This window comes from Arachis ipaensis, chromosome B6 (genome assembly GCF_059453495.1).
Source record: "Arachis ipaensis isolate K30076 ecotype BB chromosome B6, ASM5945349v1, whole genome shotgun sequence".
NCBI lineage: Eukaryota > Viridiplantae > Streptophyta > Magnoliopsida > Fabales > Fabaceae > Arachis > Arachis ipaensis.
The window spans coordinates 123431217-123455678 of NC_142441.1; the positions used below are offsets into that span (position 1 = coordinate 123431217).

A 24462-nucleotide genomic window follows, 5' to 3' on the forward strand; every position below is an offset into this window, starting at 1 on the left:
AGAAAAAAGATAGCGAAAAAAAAAGAAAAAGAAAAAGCAAGCAAAAAAAGCCAAAAGCTCTTTAAACCAAAATGCAAGAGCAAAAAGCCAATAGCCCTTAAAACCAAAAGGCAAGGGTAATAAAAAGGATCCAAGCCTTTGAGCATCAGTGGATAGGAGGGCCTTAAGGAATAAAATCCTGGCCTAAGCGGCTAAACCAAGCTGTCCCTAACCATGTGCTTGTGGCATGAAGGTGTCAAGTGAAAACTTGAGACTGAGCGGTTAAAGTCAATGTCCAAAGCAAAAGAAGAGTGTGCTTAAGAACCCCGGACACCTCTAATTGGGGACTTTAGCAAAGCTGAGTTACAATCTGAAAAGGTTCACCCAGTTATGTGTCTGTGGCATTTATATATCCGGCGGTAATACTAGAAAACAAAGTACTTAGGGCCACGGCCAAGACTCATAAAGTAGCTGTGTTCAAGAATCAACATACTGAACTAGGAGAATCAATAACACCATCTAAATTCTAAGTTCCTATAGATGCCAATCATTCTGAACTTCAAGGGATAAAGTGAGATGGCAAAACTATTCAAGAGGCAAAAAGCTACTAGTCCCGCTCATCTGATTGGAGCTAAGTTTCATAGATATTTTTGGATTTATAGTATGTTCTCTTCTTTTTATCCTATTTGATTTTCAGTTGCTTGGGGACAAGCAACAATTTAAGTTTGGTGTTGTGATGAGCGGATAATTTATACGCTTTTTGGTATTGTTTTTACATAGTTTTCAGTATGATTTGATTAGTTTTTAGTATATTTTTATTAGTTTTTAAATAAAAATCACATTTCTGGACTTTATTATAAGTTTGTGTGTTTTTCTATGATTTTAGGTATTTTCTGGCTGAAATTGAGGGACTTGAGCAAAAATCAGATTCAGAGGTTGAAGAAGGACTGCAGATGCTGTTGGATTCTAACCTCCCTGCACTCAAAGTGGATTTTATGGAGCTACAGGAGTCCAAATGGCGTGCTCTCAATTGCATTGGAAAGTATACATCCAGGGCTTTTCATTAATATATAATAGTTCATACTTTGCCCGAGTTTAGATGACGCAAAATGGCGTTCAACGCCAGTTCCATGTTGCATTCTGGAGTTAAACGCCAGAAACAGGTTGCAAAGTGGAGTTAAACGTCAGAAACAGGTTACAAACTGGCGTTCAACTCCAAGAAAGACCTCTACACGTGAAAGCTTCAATGCTCAGCCCAAGCACACACCAAGTGGGCCCGGAAGTGGATTTCTGCATTATTTACTCATTTTTGTAAACCCTAGTAACTAGTTTAGTATAAATAGGACTTTTTACTATTGTATTTACATCTTATCTTTTGTTCATATTTGGATTATCTTTTGATCCTTTGATCATGTTTAGGGGGCTGGCCTCTCGGCCATGCCTGGACCTTGTTCTTATGTATTTTCAACGGTAGAGTTTCTACACACCATAGATTAAGGTGTGGAGCTCTGCTGTTCCTCATGAATTAATACAAAGTACTATTATTTTTCTATTCAATTCAAGCTTATTCCTATTCTAATATATTCATTCGCACCCAAGAACATGATGAATGTGATGATTATGTGACGCTCATCACCATTCTCACCTATGAACGCGTGCCTGACAACCACTTTCATTCTACATGAAGATGAGATAGAATGAATATCTCTTAGATATCTAATACAGGAGACCGAGTCCGAGATATTAGAATCTTCGTTGTATAAGTTAGAACCCATGGACGGCCATTCCCGAGATCCGGAAAGTCTAAACCTTGTCTGTGGTATTCCAAGTAGGATCTGGGAAAGGATGGCTGTGACGAGCTTCAAACTCGCGAGTGCTGGGCATAGTGACAGACGCAAAAGGATAGTAAATCCTATTCCAGTATGATCGAGAACTGACAGATAATTAGCCATGTAGTGACAGCGCATTGGACCATTTTCACAGAGAGGACGGGATGTAGCCATTGACAACGGTGATGCCCAACATAAAGCTTGCCATGGAAAGGAGTATGAAGGATTGGATGAAGACAGCAGGAAACAGAGGTTCAGGAGGAATAAAAGCATCTCTATACGCTTATCTGAAATTCTCACCAATGAGTTACATAAGTATCTCTATCTTTATTTTACGTTTTATTTGTCTTTTAATTATTATAACTCTATAACCATTTGAATCCGCCTGACTGAGATTTACAAGGTGACCATAGCTTGCTTCAAGCCGACAATCTCCGTGGGATCGACCCTTACTCACGTAAGGTTTATTACTTAGACGACCCAGTGCACTTGCTGGTTAGTTGTGCAGAGTTGTGACAAAGTACGATTCATGTTTGAGAGCTCCAAGTTGTTGGCGCCATTGTTGATGATCACAATTTCATGCACCACCTGCTATTGATTGTTCTGAGGTGCTTGTGATTGCCTTAAGTGAGGTACTCTGTAGGGCTGGTTTTGGTTCTACTGTCTGTTGTTGTTATTCCACCTCTGATTTTCATTGTTGTCTCTGCCTCCTCTGTTATAGTTGTCCCTTCAACCTTGGTTGGAATTATCCCTCCATCCCTGGTTGGAATGGTCTCTCCATCCCTCGTTGGAGTTGTCTTGCCAACCTTGGTTGTAGTTTTCATCTTGGTTGTAATTGCCGCCTTGTTGATTGTACCCTTAATTTGGGCGGTCATAGAAATTATGAGTAGCTGTTATGGTGTTGTCCTCTTGTTGGAGCTGCGGACACTCATCAGTGTAATGACTATAATCAGCACATATTCCGCATACTCTTTGAGGGACTAACTGTTGACTTTGTTGTGGTGGGGGAGGCTGTGGTTGTTGTTGATTTAGCTGTATTTGCTTCAGTAGGTTGGTCATCTCACATATACTCTGTGTAAAAGCAGAAGTCTCAATGCTAGAGGAAACTTCTGCAACAGCCTTTGAGTGGCTGTTCCTATGCCAGTAATTCCGAGTGGACTCAGCCAGGTCGCTGATCAGTTGCCACGCTTCATCTGCGGTCTTGTACTTTTTTAGAGAACCATTACTAGCACCATCTAATGTAGTCTTATCCCGAGACTTCATGCCTTGAGTGAAGTAGCTGATCAATACTAACTTGTCAATCATGTGGTAGGGGCATGCGTCCAGAAGGTTCTTGAAGCGCTCCCAATACTCATAGAGAGTCTCTGATTCACCTTGAATAATGCAGGAGATCTCTTTCCTCAATCTATCTGTAACTTCAGCTGGAAAGTATTTTTCTAAGAATTCTTTCCTGAGTGTAACCCAGTTAGTAACAGTCACTTCAGGTTGATTAGTACCACTCTCTCGCCTTTCTCTCAAGAGAAAACGGGAAGGCGGTTAGCAGAATAGAAGTTTCATCTACCATGACGCCTAACAGTAGAACAGGCTGTCTAGAAATCTCTGAGGTGCTTGATAGGCTCCTGAGCAGGTAAGCCATGAAACTTGGGTATCAAGTTTATTAGTGCGGTCTTCAGTTCAAAATCTGCAGCCAGATTTGGGTGACGCACTTGATACCATTGCAAAGTACAGTCTGGGGCTCCAGCTTCCTGGAGAGTGATCCTCCTGGGTGCTGCCATACTATCTGCACATGAATCAACTGAATCAGTAGTAAATGAGCTTGTTTCTCCATCAGATGGCGGTTCAGATTCGCCCTCAGATGAGACTGGTGAATCGATAACAATCACTTCACCACCCTCAGAGGCTAACCGATGCTGAGTTCGCCTAATACGTGAAAGAGTTCTTTCAATTTCAGGATCAAATACGGCTAAGCTCGGATCAGACAACGAACGCGTCATTCAATGAAAGAAACATACAGTTCATGGAAATAAAATAAAATAAAATATGCAAAATTTAAAAATATGTACACTAATTAATAATTTAGCACACAATTGCAACTTCCCGGCAACGGCGTCATTTTTGAACAAACGGGTTTTCTGCTAGTAAAGAATTTTACAGATAAATTCCCGTTGTAAGTATAATTTCTAAACCAACAAAGAATTTTTTCATACAAAAACAATTGTTTGTCACTAAAGCAAACCCAATAAAATTTATAACCGAAGTATTTAAACCTCGGGTCGTCTCTCAAGGAATTACAGGGAAGTATGATTTATTATTGGTTATTGAAAAGTATCTTTTTGGGTTTTTGAAATAGGGAACAAGGAAATAAATTGGCAAGAAAGTAAATTAATAATCATGAAAACCATTGCAAGGTATGAGGACTGGAAATCCCATCCTAGTTATTCTTATCAATTGTGATGAGAATTGTTTATTGCTCCCACTTAGTTAACCCTTACTAAATAAAAGAAAGTCAAGTGGACTAATCAATGGGATTCCTCAAGTCCTAGTCAACTCCTAAGGAAAGACTAGCTTTAGAGGGATCCAAATCAACCAGCAGATTCCAATTATCAATCAATAAAGGAGTTTGATAACTCAAGTTTCTCCAATTAATCAATTCATCAATTAACCCTAAGAATGTAAAAAGCTAACTTAAAATCATAAATATGAAATACCTCAAATTGCATTAAATAAGAAATCAAATCTAACATGGAGTTCATAAACCAAATTAGAAAAGAATAGAATCAACAAGGAAAATAAATAAACCAAAGTACTAGAACAAATAAAAGTAGAATAGAAACTAAATTAAAAGAACATTGAACCTGGATTTGGGAAGAAATTGAAAGAAGAAATCCTAAATCCTAAAACCTAAGAGAGAGGAGAGAGACTCTCTCTCTCTCTAGAAACTACATCTAAACATAAAATTGTGAATTCTTGAATGAATGAATGAATTTTCCCACTTTATAGCCTCTAATATGTGTTTTTTGGGCCAAAAACTGGGTCAGAAACAGCCCAGAAATTGCTGGGGGTGATTTCAGAAACGTACAGGTCGCTGGATTTGTGCAGATCCACGCATTCGCATGGATTCACGCATGCACGTCACTTATCTTCAGGGAAACTATGGTAAATTATATTTCATTTCGAAGTACCAGATGTTAGCTTTTCAATGCAACTGGAACCGCCTCATTTGGACCTCTGTAGCTCAAGTTATGGTCGATTGAGTGTGAAGAGGTCAGGCTGGACAACTTAGCAACTCCTTCAACTTCTTGTATTCCTTCTACTTTTGCATGCTTCCTTTCCATCCTCTAAGACATTCCTGCCCTATAGAGCCTGAAGTCACTTAACACACATATCACGGCATCGAATGGTAAAGGAGAATTAATTTTTTGGTAATTTGGGAAGCAAGTTTCCAATTATAGAACAAAATTAGGAAGGAAAATGTAAAACCATATAATTTATATGAATAAGTGAGTAAAGAGTTGATAAAAATCACTCAAATTAGCACAAGATAAACCATAAAATAGTGGTTTATCAAGAAGCACAAGCAGAAATAGAACCAGAAGCAACAATAACAATTAATCAAACAGAAGCAGCAGCAGGACAACAACAGCAACATTGAATCACCAATTAATCAACAATGGAATCAAGTAGAAATAGAAGAAGCAGGAGCAGAAACAGAAACAGAACAACAACAACAATAACAATAAAACAATATAATCAATCAGAAGCAGAATCAACCAGAAAACAACAATAATAAAAAATCAACAAATATAATAGAAGCAGAATGAAAGAAGAAGAAGAAGAATCCGGCAAGCCACCCGAACGACGACGAGTAATGGCCATCAAGCAAAGAAGAGCAACGGTGACGGTGGCGACGATGGCAAAGACCCTTCCCCCTCTTCTTCCCGAACCCCCTCTCCCCTTCTCCCTTCGCATAACCCCTTCCCCCTTTTCCCTTTACTTTATGCATAAAACCCCTTCCCTCTTCTTCCTCAACACCCCTCCCTCCTCCTTCTTCCCTTCCCTCCCCCTCCCCCTGGTTTCTCTTCGCATAACCCCCCTTTCTTTCTCTCCCCCTTCTCTGTATCCCTTTCTTTCCTTTTTATTTATTTATTTTATATTTATTTTATTTTATAATTTTTTAATGAGGAATAATTTAGTAATAAAAAAATAAAATTAGTAAAAAGGACGATTTTAAAACAAATTGAAATCTTGGGGACCATTTTATGGCAAAAAAAGTTGGGGACGAAATCGATTTTCAGCCTCTACGTTGGGGACCAAAATTATACTTAACCCTTATTCTAATATTTAGATTTAGATGAGTATTTTAAAGTGTAGTGTGTTTTATTTGAAGGGATATGTTATGGTGCTGAAGAAAACAATTTTCAACAAATGCTGAAAGTAGGTGGCGCATTCCAGGAGTTGATGGGTGTGCAGGTTGCTTCGATGATTCTCGACAACTCCTGCAGCGTGTCCAGTGAGTGATGGAGATAAACAACAATATAGATGTAGTAATGTTTTGTTAATGATGATTAATTTGTTATTGGGCTTTTTTTGAGGGGTCCAAAACAGATGTGGTATGACATTTTTGGGAGTCCAACAAATGTTAGGTGTTAACATAAAGAAAGATAAAACCCGAAAAAATAAATAATGAAAATAATAATAATAATAGTAAGAATAGTTATAATTATTTTTTTTTTTAAAAAGTAAAGTCTGAAATAATAGATTCACTAAATGATGATGATGATGATGATGATGATGATGATGATGATGATGATGATGATGATGATGATGATGATGATGATGTTAAATTAAGCCTCATTTGTAGATAAGAATTCAAGTTTCTAGATTTATTACGGAGTGAATTTGTTCGATTCGTAATATGAACGATGATGTTAAAGGAAATTTATGATGGACTCATACGGATACGGAATACGACATGATACGAAACATTTCAATACATAAATTTTAAAATTTTATAAAATATGGGAACACATATATATATAATATAAAGTATTTTTTGAATAAATCATAATAATATTTTGATATTAAAGCATAGATTTATTTTTTAATTGATTTTAGTGTCTTATTTTAATTATAGAGAGTATTTAAAGTATTTTTTATTTTAGTGAATAATAATATATACTATTTTTAAATTTATTTTAAAAGTACATGTTGTAAAATAAAATTGGACACATTGATACGTAATAATATTTAGGTGTGTCCAAGTGTGTTTAGAAAAAAATTTATTATTTTTTATTAAGACATAGTTGAACACATATTACCACGTATATTTCAATTTTTTAAACTTAAACTTCTTATTTCTTAAAGTAGTACGTTTGTTTAATTTGATTAATTAAAATTACTTATTTTAATATGTTTCTGCAACCTTAATTTTTTAATACTTTTAAAATTAAAAAATTTAAAATTTAAAATTATTTGTTTTCAAATATTTAATAATTTTACTAAGGGTAAAGTATATTTTTTGTCCTCGCAGTTTGACAAAAATTTTAAAAATACCCCTACATTTTATTTTATTTCAATTTTGTCCCAAGAGTTTTCGTTTTGCATCAAATATATACCCTCGATAGCTAAATCTTCAAAAAGTTTAAGACCAATCTAACAATAATGTATAAAAATTATGCTTGGTTTGCTTGTGTTAAAGGTTGTTCTTATGGAATTGTTGTTGAATTGGTCTTAAATTTTTTTAAAAATTAGCTGTCAGGGGTATATTTGATGCAAATAAAAAATTTTTAGGATAAAATTGAAATAGAATAAAACTTAAGGATATATCCGCAATTGAACCTTCTCTTTTTAATCATATTTCTATGTAAAAAATTCAATAAAAATATTTCTTTCACACTTTTAAACTTATTTATTCCTAATTTTTTTTAAACCAACTTTTCTTAAATAACAAAAATAAAATAATTAAATTAAAATAATACAAAAATAAAAACATTTCCTAACCAACTTCTTTATTTTTTCTTTGTGACATCTTTATTTTTCAGACATCTTTAATTAAAAAATAATAAAAAAATACTTATTTTTAATTTAAAAGATTAATTTATCCAAATTAAATAAAATTGTTGACTTAAATTACATCTATTAATAAAAAGCACAGTAGCATTGGCCTTTGAAAAATTATTTAAATAGATGTAATTTAAGTCAACAATTTTATTTAATTTGGATAAACTAATCTTTTAAACTAAAAAATAAGTATTTTTTATTATTTTTTAATTAAAGATGTCCGAAAAATAAAGATGTCCACAAAAAAAAAATAAAGAAGAAAGTACCTTCTATAAAAAAAATAAAATAAAATAAGAAAGTACATTTTGAGCTATACAGCTATTCTAACGGAGAAAGCTTCTTTTAGATTTTCAATTCTTCTCAATTTTGGACAAAAATTTTGACAACTAAAATAATAACGGCCTAAGTGTCTAATAAAAAATGCTTCATTAATTCATTTAAAAAATAAAAATAAATATACCCAATGAATAAATAAATAAATAAATAACATATAAATATAATACGATGATATTATATAATTGGGTCATTTTAATTAGTAACTAAGTTCAATTAAATTAATTTAATAACTTATAAGAGACATAAAAAAATAATAATTAAATTTAATTATAAAAATAATTTATTCACGTTATATATATATTAAAAAATGACATAATATATATAACGTTGATTATTTAATCGATGTCAGGAATATTAAAATTTTTTTATCTGATAAAATTCTTTTATTTAAGAATAACAATAATTAAAGGAACTGTTATTCTATGTATTTTAATATTGAAAATAAATTTTCGAAGATTTTTAATGATCTTTCTTTTGTAAGTGAACCAGAATTCTTTGAATCTTGAATCCGAAATTCTAAACATTCAATCGGAATCAATAAACTTTTAACTTTAAATCTCAAATTCTTAACCTTTTAACCTAAAACCCAAATCCTAACACCATAAATACTAAATCTGCTCTACATCTGCGTATTCGATTCGCGAATCCGCAGATCTACAAAATAATAATTAAAAAAATACATAAATATATGTATGTTTAGTATTACATTTGTAAGACCCCAAATTTTTGAAAATTAAATAATGAGTTATTTGTGATTTATTATTTAAAGAAAATTATTATTATTATTATTATTATTATTATTATTATTATTATCATATTTATATATTTATAATATTTATATATTTATTTCCCTTTGGCCGAAGCCTTAAGGGAATTAAGATAAAGAAAGCCAAAACGTGGCTTGCATGCTTAACTATGTACATATATATAATTCTTACTAATGTTTCTTTTATACATATATCATCATGACACATATTTCTTTTATTTTTCTAACTTTGACACCTGTAATACCTAAACACCACAAATCACCACTCATCATTAATATCTTTGTTTTGTTCTTCATGCATCACCGAACATGCATTTGGAGAGAAAAAAAAGAAAGAACCGAGAAAGAGAAGAGAGAAACCGTGAACTTCTTTGAGCTTCCAAGCTCGATTTCTTGTAATTCGTGATCTCAGTCAAAAATCTAATTCGGTAAAGTGTTCGTATCTTCCTCCTCTACACGTTGACGTTATTTTTGTTCGGTGGAAGCTGATGGTGACGTAGCTTCCCTTTCCCTTGAGTTTGGCCAACTGGAGTTTTAGGAGGCACAGACGATTCCGGACGTTTTCTTCTTCGGCAGCTCGATCAGAAAGCTTCTCCGGAGCTTCGAGTATTTTGATTTCGTACGAAGATAGTGGATAAAGCTGTGGTTGCGACTACCGCTGGGTGTGAGCCGAGAGAAAAGGATTTCTTTGAGGCATTTAGTTTATGGGTTCGACAATCAAGGTAGGGGGTTTCGTTTTTAAAATTACAAGTTTTTAATTTAAGAATGCCAAAAAGCTTATTGAGTAATTGCAAATAATTTACACGTGTTTTGTGTGACTAATTGATGAGAATTGGTTGTAATTGTGAGTGTTGGTCAATTTGGTGTTGCTTGTTAAATTACAATATGATTTGAGTTTATGAATTGGGTTTGAATTGAGACTGTGTTTGATGCTGGAATTTATGGTTATGGAAGTGGATGGTAACTGATTTTGGTATTAGTATGATGGTGAATAGGTGCTGATGAAGGGCTGGTAAAAATACGCAAGAAGGTGATTTTGGTTAGTATTAAATGTTAAACGAGTATGATCGGAGGGATTTGTAAAGTCTGAATGAAGAAATGAATTTCCTTTAATTTTCAAAAGCAAAAGATTGAAACGGGCTAATTTTATTGAAATAGAAAGAGGCTTAGTTTTAAAGAGAATGGTTTGATTCTATTTGATATTTTGAACGATGTGAATATTGAAAACGATTTATTACTTGGAAATGTTTTGAAAAGGGTTTGAAAGATAATTAATGGAATCTTTGCCACAGGAGAGCAGAGAATAACGATTAGAGAATATATTAACTAAAAGGATATCTGCCACAGGAGAGCAGATAACAAAGATTAAAGGAATCTATTAATTAATGAAATGACTGCCACAGGAGAGCAGATGTGACATTGTTTGGGCCTTTGTGCCAAATGTATAGTGGGGACGCCCACACTCTGAGAACTATTTTCCAGATGTACGCTTATTGATTTGGAAAGTCACACTGTATGCGGCCTAGCCGTACAACTTATAAGCACACTGTATACATCTGGAAGGCCATATCTGGGACTCGTGCCCGGGTAATGTCGGGAGCGGGTAGACAACCGACACATGAGCTCATGGCCTGCATTAGGAATAGACATGCATCATGTTGTTTGCACATTTGTATTTGGTTGTGTTTGCTTGTATTACTTCTCTGTGATTGTGCTGTTTGGCTTGTTTGTATGTTGGTTTGAATTCCTTACTTGTACTGTTAGTTCACGGATATATTGAGGTGAGATGTTGTGGTTGAAAAATGATTATGTAGTTGAGAGGTGGTTACTATGACTAATTTTGTGGTTAAAATCTGTTTTGAGTTTAGAAATTTAAAGAAAAGTAATTAATTATCTAAAGTAGAAATAAAAGTATTTTCAAAGGTTTAACAAAATAATTTTACTAAGTAAGTTAATTATTTGCATTAAATTCATTACTTTTACGGCATTTTCATTCCCTACTGAGAACGTGTGGTTTGTTCTCACCCCAAAATCTTCCACTCTTTTAGTGACACAGGTTCAATTCGGAGATTCAGTAAGAAGTTGCAGACGATTAGTAACTTTACTTGTGATTTCTGTTGTTTTTATAGAGTTCCTTCGCCCTTGTTGCTTCAGGGTCTTTATTTTATCCAGAGGGTTAGGTATTGTATTTGAGTTTTATATTAAATTTAATTGTATAGCATCTATTATTATTAATAATTATGTGATTATTATTATTTGAAGATCTTTTGTTATGTGATTTTAATTACTAAAATCTATTTTCTGGAATTTTCTTAAAAACGGAAACGCGATATCGACGTAAAGGCTCAATATTAAACAGTTAATTAGTAAATAAGAAAAATAGGTTAGTAACTCCTCACTTCTGGTACGGTCATCACGTGCTATAAGTTAGGATGTTACAACATTTACTTGTTTGTATGTTTTAGTTAGTAATTATTATTTGTATATTGTATTATTTTATTTTTGTTATTTAGAAAAAGTTGGTTTACAAAAATTTTAGGAATAAATAAGTTTAAAAGTGTGAAAGAAATGTTTTTATTGAATTTTTTACATAGAAATATGATTAAAAAGAGAAGGTTCAATTGCGGATATATCCTTAAGTTTTATTCTGTTTCAATTTTGTCCTAAAAATTTTCGATTTGCATCAAATATACTCCTGACAGCTAATTTTTTAAAAAAATTTAAGACCAATTCAACAACAATTCATAAGAGCAACCTTTAACACAAGCAAACCAAGTATAATTTTCATACATTATTGTTAGATTGGTCTTAAACTTTTTTAAGATTTAGCTATCGAGGGTATATATTTGATGCAAAACGAAAACTCTTGGGACAAAATTGAAATAAAATAAAATATTGGGGTATTTTTGAAATTTTTGTCAAACTTCAGGGACAAGAAATATACTTTACCCTTAGTAAAGTCATTAAATATTTGAAAACAAATAATTTTAAATTTTAAATTTTTTAATTTTAAAAGTATTAAAAAATTAAGGTTGCAGAAACATATTAAAATAAGTAATTTTAATTAATCAAGTTAAACAAACGGACTACTTTAAGAAATAAGAAGTTTAAATTTAAAAAATTGAAATATATGTGGTAATATGTGTTCAACTGTGTCTTAATAAAAAATAATAAATTTTTTTCTAGACACACTTGGACACACCTAAATATTATTACGTATCAATGTGTCCAATTTTATTTTGCAACATGTATTTTTAAAATAAATTTAGAAATAGTATATATTATTATTCACTAAAATAAAAAATACTTTAAATACTCTCTATAATTAAAATAAGACACTAAAATCAATTAAAAAATAAATTTATGCTTTAATATCAAAATATTATTATGATTTATTCAAAAATTACTTTATATTATATTATATATATATATATGTGTGTGTGTGTCCCCATATTTTATAAAATTTTAAAATTTATGTATTAAAATATTTCGTATCATGTCGTATTCTGTATCCCTATGAGTCCATCATAAATTCCCTTTAACATCATCGTTCATATAACGAATCGAACAAGTTCACTCAGTAGTGAATCTAAAAACCTGAATTCTTGTCTACAAATGAGGCTTAATTTATCATCATCATCATCATCATCATCATCATCATCATCATCATCATCATCATCATCATCATCATCATCATCATCATCATCATTTAGTGAATCTATGATTTCAAACTTTACTTTTTTTTAAGAAAAAATTATAACTATTTTTACTATTATTATTTTTAATTTATTTATTCGAGTTTTATCTTTCTTTATGTCAACACCCAACATTTGTTGAACTCCTAAAAATGTCATACAACATCTTTTTTGGACCCCTCAAAAAGAGTCCAACAACAAATTAATCATCATTAACAAAACATTACTACATCTATATTATTGTCTACCTCTATTACTCACTGGACACACTGCAGGAGTTTTCGAGGATCATCGAAGCAACTTGCACACGCGTCAACTCCTGGAATGCACCACCTACTTTCAGCATTTGCTGAAAAATTTCTTCTTCAACACCATAGCATATTCCTTATTTGAATTGGGCCAATTTTAAAGTCCGTTGTTCATGTTGTTCAAAAAAATTATTAATTACCTAGCATAATCCTACTTCAAAATGTCTACCGTTAAATTTGAAACGAAAAAAATTGTTAAAAAAAGGTTAAATTTAAAAACGAAAAAAATTGTTAAAAAAAGGTTAAATTTTAAAACGAAAGAAATTTATAACAAAAAAAAAAGACGATTGTAGTATGTTTCATTACAAAAAAAATTTATAATAAAAAACAAAATTGTTATAATATAAAGTAATATTTTGTAATTATTTTTTTAATACAAAAATAAAAATTTATTACCAAAGTAATAATAGTTTTTAATTAATTGATATATTTAAGGTGGTGAACTCGTACTTTTTACCTCGAGTCGCTAAACTAGTTTATAATCGTAATTTGTTGAATCGTAAGACGAAACGTAAACATAACTCGTAAAATATAAAATTATGAAATTTTTTATAGCAAAAATTAATTTCACAAATAATAAAATAAATCTCAAATAAACCAAATTATCCATAGGACTATAACCAATATATATCGTAACAAGTCAAAAGTCACAACTCATAACACTAATTCACAACTCAAAATAAAATACAAATTCACAACTCATAAATTTATACGCAACTAAAATAAATTCAAGTAGCAAATAAACAAACCAAACTACTATAATGAACAACTAATTAACTAAAGTTTAAACAAATTATTTACTAGTCACTCTATTCTTCATCAATCATAAAATCTTCATAAATTTCACAAGTTTCTTCATTACCATCTTCATTATCAACAGGAGGAGGAGGGGGTCTTGGGAGAAGTTCTTCAAACTCATAATCATCAAGATAAGGAATAGCCGGAGTATAAGAGCAAAAATTCAACAATTGAACTCAATGCAATAACAAAAATTTTTCATTGTAGTTCATGATTAATAAAACATATAAGAATTAATTTTAATTATCACCATTCACCAAATCAATATTCATGTAAACAATAAAATCATCATTTCATCATCACAGCAGCAATAGGCCAACAGCAAATACACTAACTTTCGTTCTTTTCTTTTTTAGTTCTTTTTTCCTCTTTTTAATCGAATGAATATTCAACAACAACAAAAATTTTAACAACAATAAAAATTTTATCATTCTTTTTAATAAATTCAAAACAAGATACAGAATAAGCATCATAGATTGGATTTATAAATCAATCTCAACAGAATCATGAATAATACATCACAAGCACATTCAAAACAAAGCAAAAATAATAATAATAATATGGTACAAATACAAGATATTGAACATTGAAATGAAGAAGATAAAAGGGATGTCCTTATCTGAATTGACAGTGAAGGGGTGGAGAAAACTAGCAGTGAGCCAGAGAAACCAGAGAGGCAGAGATGCAGTCATCTAGACACACTATAAAGCTTATATCCAATTAAATTTGACAGCACAAACAACAATGAACATAAAGCTTAAATCCTAAATCAACGAATCATAAACCCTAACTACCTAAATCAGAATGACATAATGACATAATACTACTTTATATGTTGAAATTTCAAAACCACAACACTACTTACCTTCTCAATGATGCAAAATTGATGAACACATTAGCAGTAGGATAAGCAGCACAACCTGCTCCAATGCTGCAACAGAATAAAACTAAAAGAGATAATAAAACAACAAAATTAAAAGAATTTCACTTACCAAACTGCAGAAATATGCCCAAAAAAAGTGAAACTAAATAGTTAGATAAAAAATCATAACCAAGAGCAAATTCAAAAACAATCTTAAGGAAATAACAATCAGAAACACCAAAAATTCAAAAAACTTAAAATAACCAAAGGCTTTCATATGTTTTGAAATTCAACAAAAGAGGGAGGAGCTGGAACTCCAAAATGCGACGGAGATGGCTGAATAGCGGCAGAAGGGAGGTAGAACGGAATGGATACTGAATAGAGGCTCGAACACATGACGGAACAGAGGCTGAGCAAAGGCTGTGACATGAGGATTAGTGTCGGTCTAGAATTTGCTAATAGGATTATGTTGTAAGCATAGCCTAAACCAACAATTAGTCCTCAAGTCAAAGTTAGAAAATGTGTCACAACAATAAAATCAATAATTAGGAGTAGAATCCCGGGTCGTTTTTCCTAGGAGTTGCAACGAGATGCACATAATTGGTTAGGGGTTCCCTTGGGGTTTTTGGAGTTGAATGCAAAAAAAGTAAATGACTAGAAATTAAAGCAATGAACGCTAACAATTAAAATAAGGAAGCTAAAAGATCAAGCTAGCAAGGATGAATAACAATCAATCAATGTAAAAAAACCTTGGCTAGGGGTGAGAATTGGAATTTCTATCCTCATTATCATCATCAATTGTGACAAGAATTGTCCATTGCTCCCACTTAGTTAACCTCTAACAATGAAGGAAAGTCAAATGGTATAATTGACTCTAATCCACACATCCTAGTCAAATCCTAGTGAAAGACTAGCTTTGGTGGAATTCAAGTCAACTAGCAACTTCTAATTATCAATCAACAAAAGACTTTGACAATTCAAGAGTCTCCAATTGCTCAACCTTCAAGCCAAGAGTGAAAATATACTCCATATCCATAAATGACATTTCCTCAAATACTTGGGAACAAAAATGAAGGACATTATAAAATTGAGAAGATAATTCAAATTAAAGCTATTCACTACAAACAACTCACAATAATAAAGTAATTAATAACAATGAACATAAAATTTCTCAATGCATTAATAGAAATCAATCTCAACAAGATCCAAATTCAAGATCCAAAATAACTAGAATAACAAGAACATTAAATGAAATTGGAGAAGGGAAACTACAAATTAAAGCAATCTAAAATTGGAATTAACACAGATCTAACCAAAGGATCCAAGTGAAATTGAATTGAGAAACTAAAACCTAGAGAGAAGTGAGAGTTTCTCTCTCTAGAATTCAAACTCAAACTAAAACTAAAAGTGTGCAGTGATTGTCTGCCATTTCCCCTCATTCCCAGCGTCTTATCCTCAATTTGGGCTCGAAATTGGGCCAGAAATCCGCTCAGAAATTTCCCCCAATATTTTCTCTTTAATGAGGCACGTGCCGCTTGTCACGCGTACGTGTCAGCCACGTGTGCGCGTCTCTTGGATAATGCACTCACCACGCGTACGCATAAGTCATGCATACGCGTTGGTTGAAAGATGTCCTGATCATGCGTACGCGTCAGCCACGCATATGCTTCGGTTCCAGCTTCTCAAATCTTCAATTCCTTGTGTTCTTTCCACCTTTGCATCCTTCCTTTCCATCCTCTATGCCATTCCTGCCTTATAACCCTGAGACCACTCAACAAACCTATCACGGCATCGAATGGTAATAAGAGAGGATTAAAAATTAGCAATTTTAAGGCCTAGGAAGCATGTTTTCATTCTTATGCACAAATTAGGAAGGATTCACAAAACCATACAATATATATGAATAAGTGTGAGAATAGTTGACAAAATCCACTTAATTCAATACAAAATAAACCCTAAAATAGTGGATTATCAATCTTCCCACACTTAAACATTAGCATGTCCTCATGCTAAGCTCAAGGGAACCAAAAAGCGGTGAAGAGGAGTGGTAGGATTTATTAGATGTAACCTATCTATATGCAACTAAATGCAACATGCTTCTACCTACTTGGTTTAAAGTAGATCAATCTCTAAGAACATATATGAGCAAGTAGGGCTAAGATAGCATGATGATCCATGAATTCCACTTATTCGAATCTCAAAATAGTGATTTATCTCAAAATGAAAGCCGGGAATAAGGAATTGAGCATCGAACCCTCACTAGAAGTGTTTGCACTCTTATCTCTCTAGTTTTTGAGGGTCGATTCTCTTAATTCTCTACTAATCTTGCTTTTCAAGGCTTGCTCTTCTTCTACCAATCAACATATATTCAATGTATGAATATAAATATCAAGAGGCCTTTTCAAGGGTTGTAATGGGGTTAGGGTCAAGGTACGATTGTATTTGGTTAAGTGGACTAAAATCTAAATCCTTAATTAACCTAAACTTCCCACCTAACCTAAAACAATCCATGAAATCAAAATGCAAAAACCTAACTACCCATTGACTATCTTTTGCCACATATTCGTGCATCCCAAATTTGAACACAATACATATGCATTGCCATCACCACTTACTTTGGGCATTTTGTCCCCTTTTTATTGCTTTTTTTTTCTCTGGTTTTTCTTTTTCTTTTGTTTTTCTTCTTTTTCTTTTTATTCTTTTTATATATGTGGTGAATAATATATATATGAGAGATCAATGCATATGATTAAGGTATTGAATGCACGAACATGTGCTCAACTATCTTTTTCACATTTTTACAAAAATATACAATACCCAGTTTCCAAATCAAACGTTCTCATACCCAATTTCTCCACACTTAAATTATACACACTCTCACTAGTCTAAGCTAACCAAGAATTCAAATTAAGGGCATTTATTATTTTCCGCTTAGAGTTAGTGATGTGCTAAAATAGAGAACAATAGGGGTAACATAGGCTCAACATTGGTTTGCAAAGGATGATGAAAAGGTAAGGCCATTTCGGTATGTGAGCTTTGTGAAACAAAGGCCTCAATCATATAAATGCATTCATACATCAAACAATAGAAATATAGAATCAAGCAAGACAAAGATCACAATCTTAGAAAGAACAACACACACCAAACAAAATATTGGTTGATAAGATGCAACCAATCAAATAGGCTCAAAATTTCACTGGATTTGTGTGTTCTAGCTCTAAAACCATGTTCCAAAATAAATTTTTTCAAGCAAGTTCAACAAAAATTTTGATTCAAATTAGTGAAATTCCCTAAAACAATTTTCTTGGAAAGGAATTCATCACTTCAACCAAGTAGTCCTAGTATGAAAGAAGTGGTAAAATATGTACAAATTCTAACTAACATGCAATCTATCATGCAATGCAATAACTAACTAACGAAGAAGATGAAGAATTGGTGTTGGAAAAGAAGAAGTTACCCACAAAAGTCGGTCTCGACCTTCCCACACTTAAAGATTGCACCGTCCTCGGTGCATGTAAAGATGTGCAAGTGGGTCTGGAATTGCCACCCTCAATGACTAAAGGATGGTGTGATAGGGTCCCCATGTCCACCTCTTGATCGCTTTCTTGCCAAAATCGAGCGTGGACTCCGGAGAGTCGGACTCCTCCATGGATGGGATAGACAGCTAAGGTGCGTCCTCTCTCGGCGATCGCCCATGGTGGGAAAGGGGGAAATTTGAAGCCTAGAGAGAATGATAAAATATTAAGAAAGTGCTAGCAAAGATTAAAGCCAAACAAGAATAGGGTGTCTCCATTACATGGTAGCTACAACATGTAAGGGAGAAAGCAATAAAAGCATTAAGGCATATCACTAGCACTTGATGCATGAGTCAAGAGGCACACAAGTATAGACCAAGAAAAGAGAAACTCAAGCATCGAAATTAATAAAGATAAAAATACATGCAAGAATGGGGAAGACATGAGAAAAGCACTGGCCCACTCTAACTCGAAAGCAATGGAGCACCAAGATAAACGAATACGGAATTAGAGAGGAATAAACCACCACTTCATGCATGATGTGACAAGAATAGCAAGGTTAGAATGCACAAGGAATGCATTACCAAGTAATAAGAGCCACCAAAGCAATCTATCGGATTCACAAAATTAAGTATGAAATAACCAACACCCATGTGAAAATAACAAGCAAAGAAGATAAAGAAGAGGAACGAACTACAAATAACAGACTAAATAGAAATTAATTAAAAAAAGGTAAACACATGTAACAAGCAAAACAAAAGTTGAAAGAGGGGGAGGGGAGAAGTAAAATTTTTAGAAGAGGGGGTAAAAGATGGAGGGGAGGAAAGAAGAAAGAAGAAAGAAATGGGGGAAGGTAAGCGATGCGGATGCGTCGACCACGCGTACGCGTGGAAAGCAGAATGAGAAGGCAACGCGTACGTGTCAGTCACGCGTACACGTGAGAAGTAGAAAAGAGAAGGTGACGCGTACGCGTAGATCACGCGTACGCGTGGAGACTTTTCGTGCTCTTCGCGCAACGCCCACACGGTTCCATCACAACTCTCTGGTTTTTGAACCTTGCAGCAGCAGCATTGCATGAAACCAATGCGACATGTACGCGTTGCTCACGCACACACGTGGGTTGGGTTGTGCGCCCAGTACCCCACCCGCATGGTTCCATTACAAGTCTCTGTTTTTGAACCATGCAGCAGCACCCTTTCCACACTATTCTCGCATGGCAGGTCACGCGTACGCGTCAGCGATGCGCACGCATGAGATGCCTCTCTGTTTTTTTTTACATGGGAAAAATGCAATCAATCACATTACAGGTACCTATATAAGCAAAATACTACAAAAACACTTGCAAATTTAAGACAACAACAAAGAGTGCCAAAGGTGGTCAAACTAGCATACTTGATAACTTCATAAAACAATGAACATGCAAGCATATCTAATCAAATTCAAGAAATTCCTACTATATCCCTAAACAAAAAGAAGAAAAATAAGGTAAAAGAAGATGTAACTAGGAAGATCATACCATGGTGGGGTGTCTCCCACCTAGTACTTTTCTTTAACGTCCTTAAATTGGATGGTCAATGAGCTCTTATTATGGTGGTCTATGCTTCCATTCTTTCTTGAGACTCTACCGATGTTTGGCCTTCACAAGTTCTTTAGGATCCAAAGTGAGGCCCACCAATTCTTCAAGAACTTCGTTTTGGCGATCCTTATGATTCCGTGTGGATGGCACAATTCTTGAATTCCCATTAAGATACCCTACCACACCTTTGAGTCCACTCATCTGTTCCTTGCACCATGCTTGGACTTCAAGTGTTGATTTGGCTTCTTTGATGGATCTTGAGTCTCCTTGACCCTCAATATTCCTTTGCTCACCATCTAAAATTCCAAGAAGGATTTGAAGTTGAGAATCCGTTTCCAAGATAGCATATTGATGTGAGCCTATGAAGCTCCTTGGTGAAATTGTCACCCACTCAAATTGCTCATGCATGAGTACCTTCACTTCATGGTGTTTTGACTCTTCTTCATCAACATGTTGTAGCTCTACTTCGTCCACCTTCTCTAACTCTTCCTCATCATCAATCAGATCAAATTTGGGAGGTTAGATAAAGTCCACTTCAACATTTTGTAGCCACCCTTCATCAACTTCCTCTAAGCCTTCTTCATTATCAAACACATCAAATTTAGGAGGTTGGGTGAAGTCTACATTAGTGTTCACTTCTTCCGGCTCAATTACCTCATCCTCCTCCAAGGAGGCACACTTTGATTGGAGAAAGAAAGGTTGTAACTCCTCATTAGAGTCTTCTTGTAATAGTGGAGGTGGTGGGAAGTCCACATCATAGTCACTATTTTTCTCCACACTTAGACCTTTACTCATACTCATCTCATGAGGAGTCTCATGGTGGATCTCAACTATAACATCATCAATCAAATCACACCAGAAGATAGAGCAGTCCACCGGCGGATGCTTTATAGTCTCATCCAAATTGAAGCTCACGGTTCTACCATCAATCTCAAAAGAGTAAGTGCCCAAAAATGCATCAAGCTTGAACCTAGAAGTCTTCAAGAAAGGCCTCCCTAATAGAATGGATGACGGCTTCCCGGAATCATTAGGAGGAATCTCCAAGATGTAAAAATCAATTGGGAAGGTCAATCCCTTGCTGCTCACTAAGACATCCTCAGCAATACCTGCCACAGAAATAATACTCTTGTCGGCTAAAACAAAACGAGCTGCCGACCTTTTCAATGGTGGAAGGTCCAATTCATTATAAACAGGAAAATGCATAATGCTCACACAAGCACCAAGATCACACATACAATCCACAAATTCAACATCATCTATAGTGCAAGAAACTAAGCAAAGACCGAGATCACCACATTTCTCCGGTATAGCATCCATCAAAGCAGAAATTGAGCTACCCAAATGAATAGTTTCTAATTCATTAATCTTTTCCTTATTCATGCACAAATCTTTTAGAAACTTAGCATACTTAGGAACTTGGCGAATAGCATCAAGAAGAGGAATGGTTACCTCAACTTTTTTGAAGATATCCACCATCTTGGGATCTAGCTCCACTTGCTTTTTAGTCCTCTTTGCCAAAGTGGGAAATGGGATTGGCATGGCTTCTTTCAAGACATCTTCTTCCTTGGGCCCACTTTTCCTAACTTGAGCAACTTTCTCTTCAACAACTTCTTGTACCTCCTCCACATCTTCTACATTCTCCACCTCAACAATGTCTTCATCAATAGTAGCCTCCTTCGCCTTTGATTCCTTGGAGCTCCTCTCTTGTAGTATGGTGCCGGACCGCAAAGAGATAGCATTTATGCTACCCTTTGGGTTGGGCAATGGTTAAGAGGGGAGTGAACTTGAGCTTGAAGGTTAGAGGGTGATTTGGCTATTGTTGGAGGGTAAAGGTAAGCGGGATATAAGCTCTTGGAGGGTAGAGGTGAGCTCCCTTTGCCCTTGAAGAATAATGCGAAGGGTATTGTCCGTGGGAGCTTGATTGGAGGAAGAAGAAGGGTAGGTGATTTGGGAAACTTGTGGTTGGGTGATTTGTGGCACTTGAGCTTGCCTTTGGTGAGGTGATTGGTATCTTTGACCTTGGTTTTATGGTTGGAAGGATTGGTTTTGTTTGTTGTGGTATGGTTAAAATTTGTTGTTCCCTCTTTGATTTGAACCATTTTTCCATCCTTGGTTTGAGTTCTCTTGCCAACCTTGGTTTTGCCACCCTTGATTATGATTACCCCCTTGTTGATAAGGGCTTTGATTAGAACAGTTGAAGTAAACATTGGTGGCCGCCAAGGTATTGTCCCCTTGGAGTTGTGGACATTCATCGGTATAATGAGAGTAACAAGCACAAATTCCACATATTCTTTGAGGGACTATCTGTTGGCATTGTTGTTGTGGAGGAGGTTATTGTTGATTAAGGTGGATTTGCTTGAGAATGGTGGTCATCTCCCCTAAGGTCTTGGTTAGGGCGGACTTATTAGAGGAAACTTCATTGATGGCCCTTGGATGATTGTTTCTTTGCCTTGCATGTTAGGTAGATTCGGCTAGATTGGCAATAAGTTGCCAAACTTCCTCCGTCGTTTTGTACTTCGTTAAAGAATCATTACTCGAAGCATCCAAAAGGATCTTATTTTGAGACTTCATGCCTTGGCAAAAGTAACTAATCAACACCAAATCGTCAATCATGTGATGAGGGCATGAATCAAGAAGTTTCCTAAAACGCTCCCAATACTCATAGAGAGTTTCTGAATCACCTTGAATGATACATGAGATCTCTTTTCTCAACCTATCCGTCACCTCTGGTGGGAAGAACTTATGCGAAAATTCCCTTTAAGCAAATCCCAATTATGGATGGAGAACGTAGCGCTCTTAGTTTGAAGAACGCTACTCCCACCATGCGTACGCGTGATCCTTCAGAAATGCCACTTCCACGCGTACACGTCACCCACGCGTACGCATAGCTATCAAAATTTTCTTGGGTGAAGAACATAGCGCTCTTGAAGGCAAGCGTAGCATTGGCCATGTATGGTGCTGCAGGAGAACGTAGCGCTCCTTGTACGAGCATAGCGCTGTCCTCTGTTATGCTTCCCTGTGTTGTTCTTTTCACCTGAAAATTCATGCAAAAACTCATTTCAAAGCAATGTCCTATAATTTTATCATATAGTTCATATAATTGCATCACTTGAATGAGATTTTATCAATTCTATGGTCCTTTTAGATAAGAGAAAGAGGTAAATGACATAAGTCATCAAGCATCTAAACCTAACTTAACTTAATCTTGAATCTAAGTCCTACTGCCTTTCCTCCATACCTCAATCTCCGACAACATATCACAGACAAATAAGCAGATAAAGGCAAGCACAAGAAAGTTACAAGTACTGCAGGTAACAAATATACATTTAACATAGCAAATACACTTAGGCAAACCCAGTTAATGCACAAACAAGTAATTCAAGTAATACGCACATGATGCATGCCTGTCCTATAGCTGATGAGTCTCATCTGTCAGTTATCAAGCCAACCCGACAAGTCCAGTTTGCTAAACCCTTAGACTGTCCCTCGACGTGTATCCCCAAGAGTCTATGCATAGCTTTTTCTTAAATAATCAATATTGCTCAATGGGGGTAACATTCCCGGGAATTTATAAGTGCCCGGTCACCCTTACGTCATAGGGTCAACAGAGTATCAAGTTTTTTACCTGGTACACGTGGTGGCTAGCCACGGTACTCTACCCAGGGAATATCGTATCTCAGATCATTTGATTATTTGGCCAAATATCATACATATCATTCATAGCATTTCATATTCAATTCATCACTTTTTCAGCTTTACTTCACCTCCAAGTTATCCCTGTTTCCTAACTTCATCTGATTATAAGGTTTAATACTATTATTTATGACTAAAGGAATGAAAATAGAGGTTTAGAAGTTTAAAATTAGGTTTAAAACTCAGAAAAATTATATTTGCTGGGATAGGCGCCACGCATACGTGTGGCAAATGAGTATGCGTAGGAGTATAAAAAGGCAGCTCACGCGCATATCCCCTTATCATGCGTACGTGTAGGTAGGTACCTCATGTCACGCGTACGCGTGGGCCATTGATGAGCGGATATTTTATACGCTTTTTGGGGTTAATTTCATATAGCTTTTAGTATGTTTTAGTTAGTTTTTAGTTTATTTTCATTAGTTTTTAGGAAAAATTCATATTTCTGGACTTTACTATGAGTTGTATGTTTTTCTATAATTTCAGGTATTTTTCTGGCTGAAATTGAGGGAGCTGAGCAAAAATCTGATTCAGGCTGAAAAAGGACTGCTGATGCTGTTGGATTCTGACCTCCCTGCACGCAAAGTAGATTTTCTGGAGCTACAGAACTCGAAATGGCGTGCTTCCAATTGCGTTGGAAAGTAGACATCTAGAGCTTTCCAGAAATATATAATAGTCTATACTTTGCTCAAGGATAGACGACGTAAACTTGCGTTCAACACCAGTTCTCTGCCCAATTCTGGCGTTCAGCGCCAGAAAAGGATTAAAAGTTGGAGTTCAACGCCAGAAATGGATCCAAACCTGGCGTTGAAAGCCCAAAATGGCCTTATGCACGTGAATTGCTTAAATCTCAGCCCCAGCACACACCAAGTGGGCCCCAGAAGTGGATCTCTATACCATCTGCTATAGTTTACTCATTTTCTGTAAACCTAGGCTACTAGTTTAGTATTTAAACAACTTTTAGAGACTTATTTTGTATCTCATGACATTTTAGATCTGAACTTTGTACTCTTTGACGGCATGAGTCTCTAAACTCCATTGTTGGGGG

The 24462-nt window shown here is 34.7% G+C and overlaps 1 non-coding gene across 1 annotated transcript; it reads left to right on the forward strand.

The window, feature by feature from the left end:
- Positions 1-22335: 22335 nt before the first annotated feature.
- On the forward strand, positions 22336-22439 carry LOC148562576 (small nucleolar RNA R71). Its single transcript, XR_015886425.1, has one exon. It is a non-coding gene; the product is annotated as a small nucleolar RNA R71 (small nucleolar RNA).
- Positions 22440-24462: the final 2023 nt, after the last annotated feature.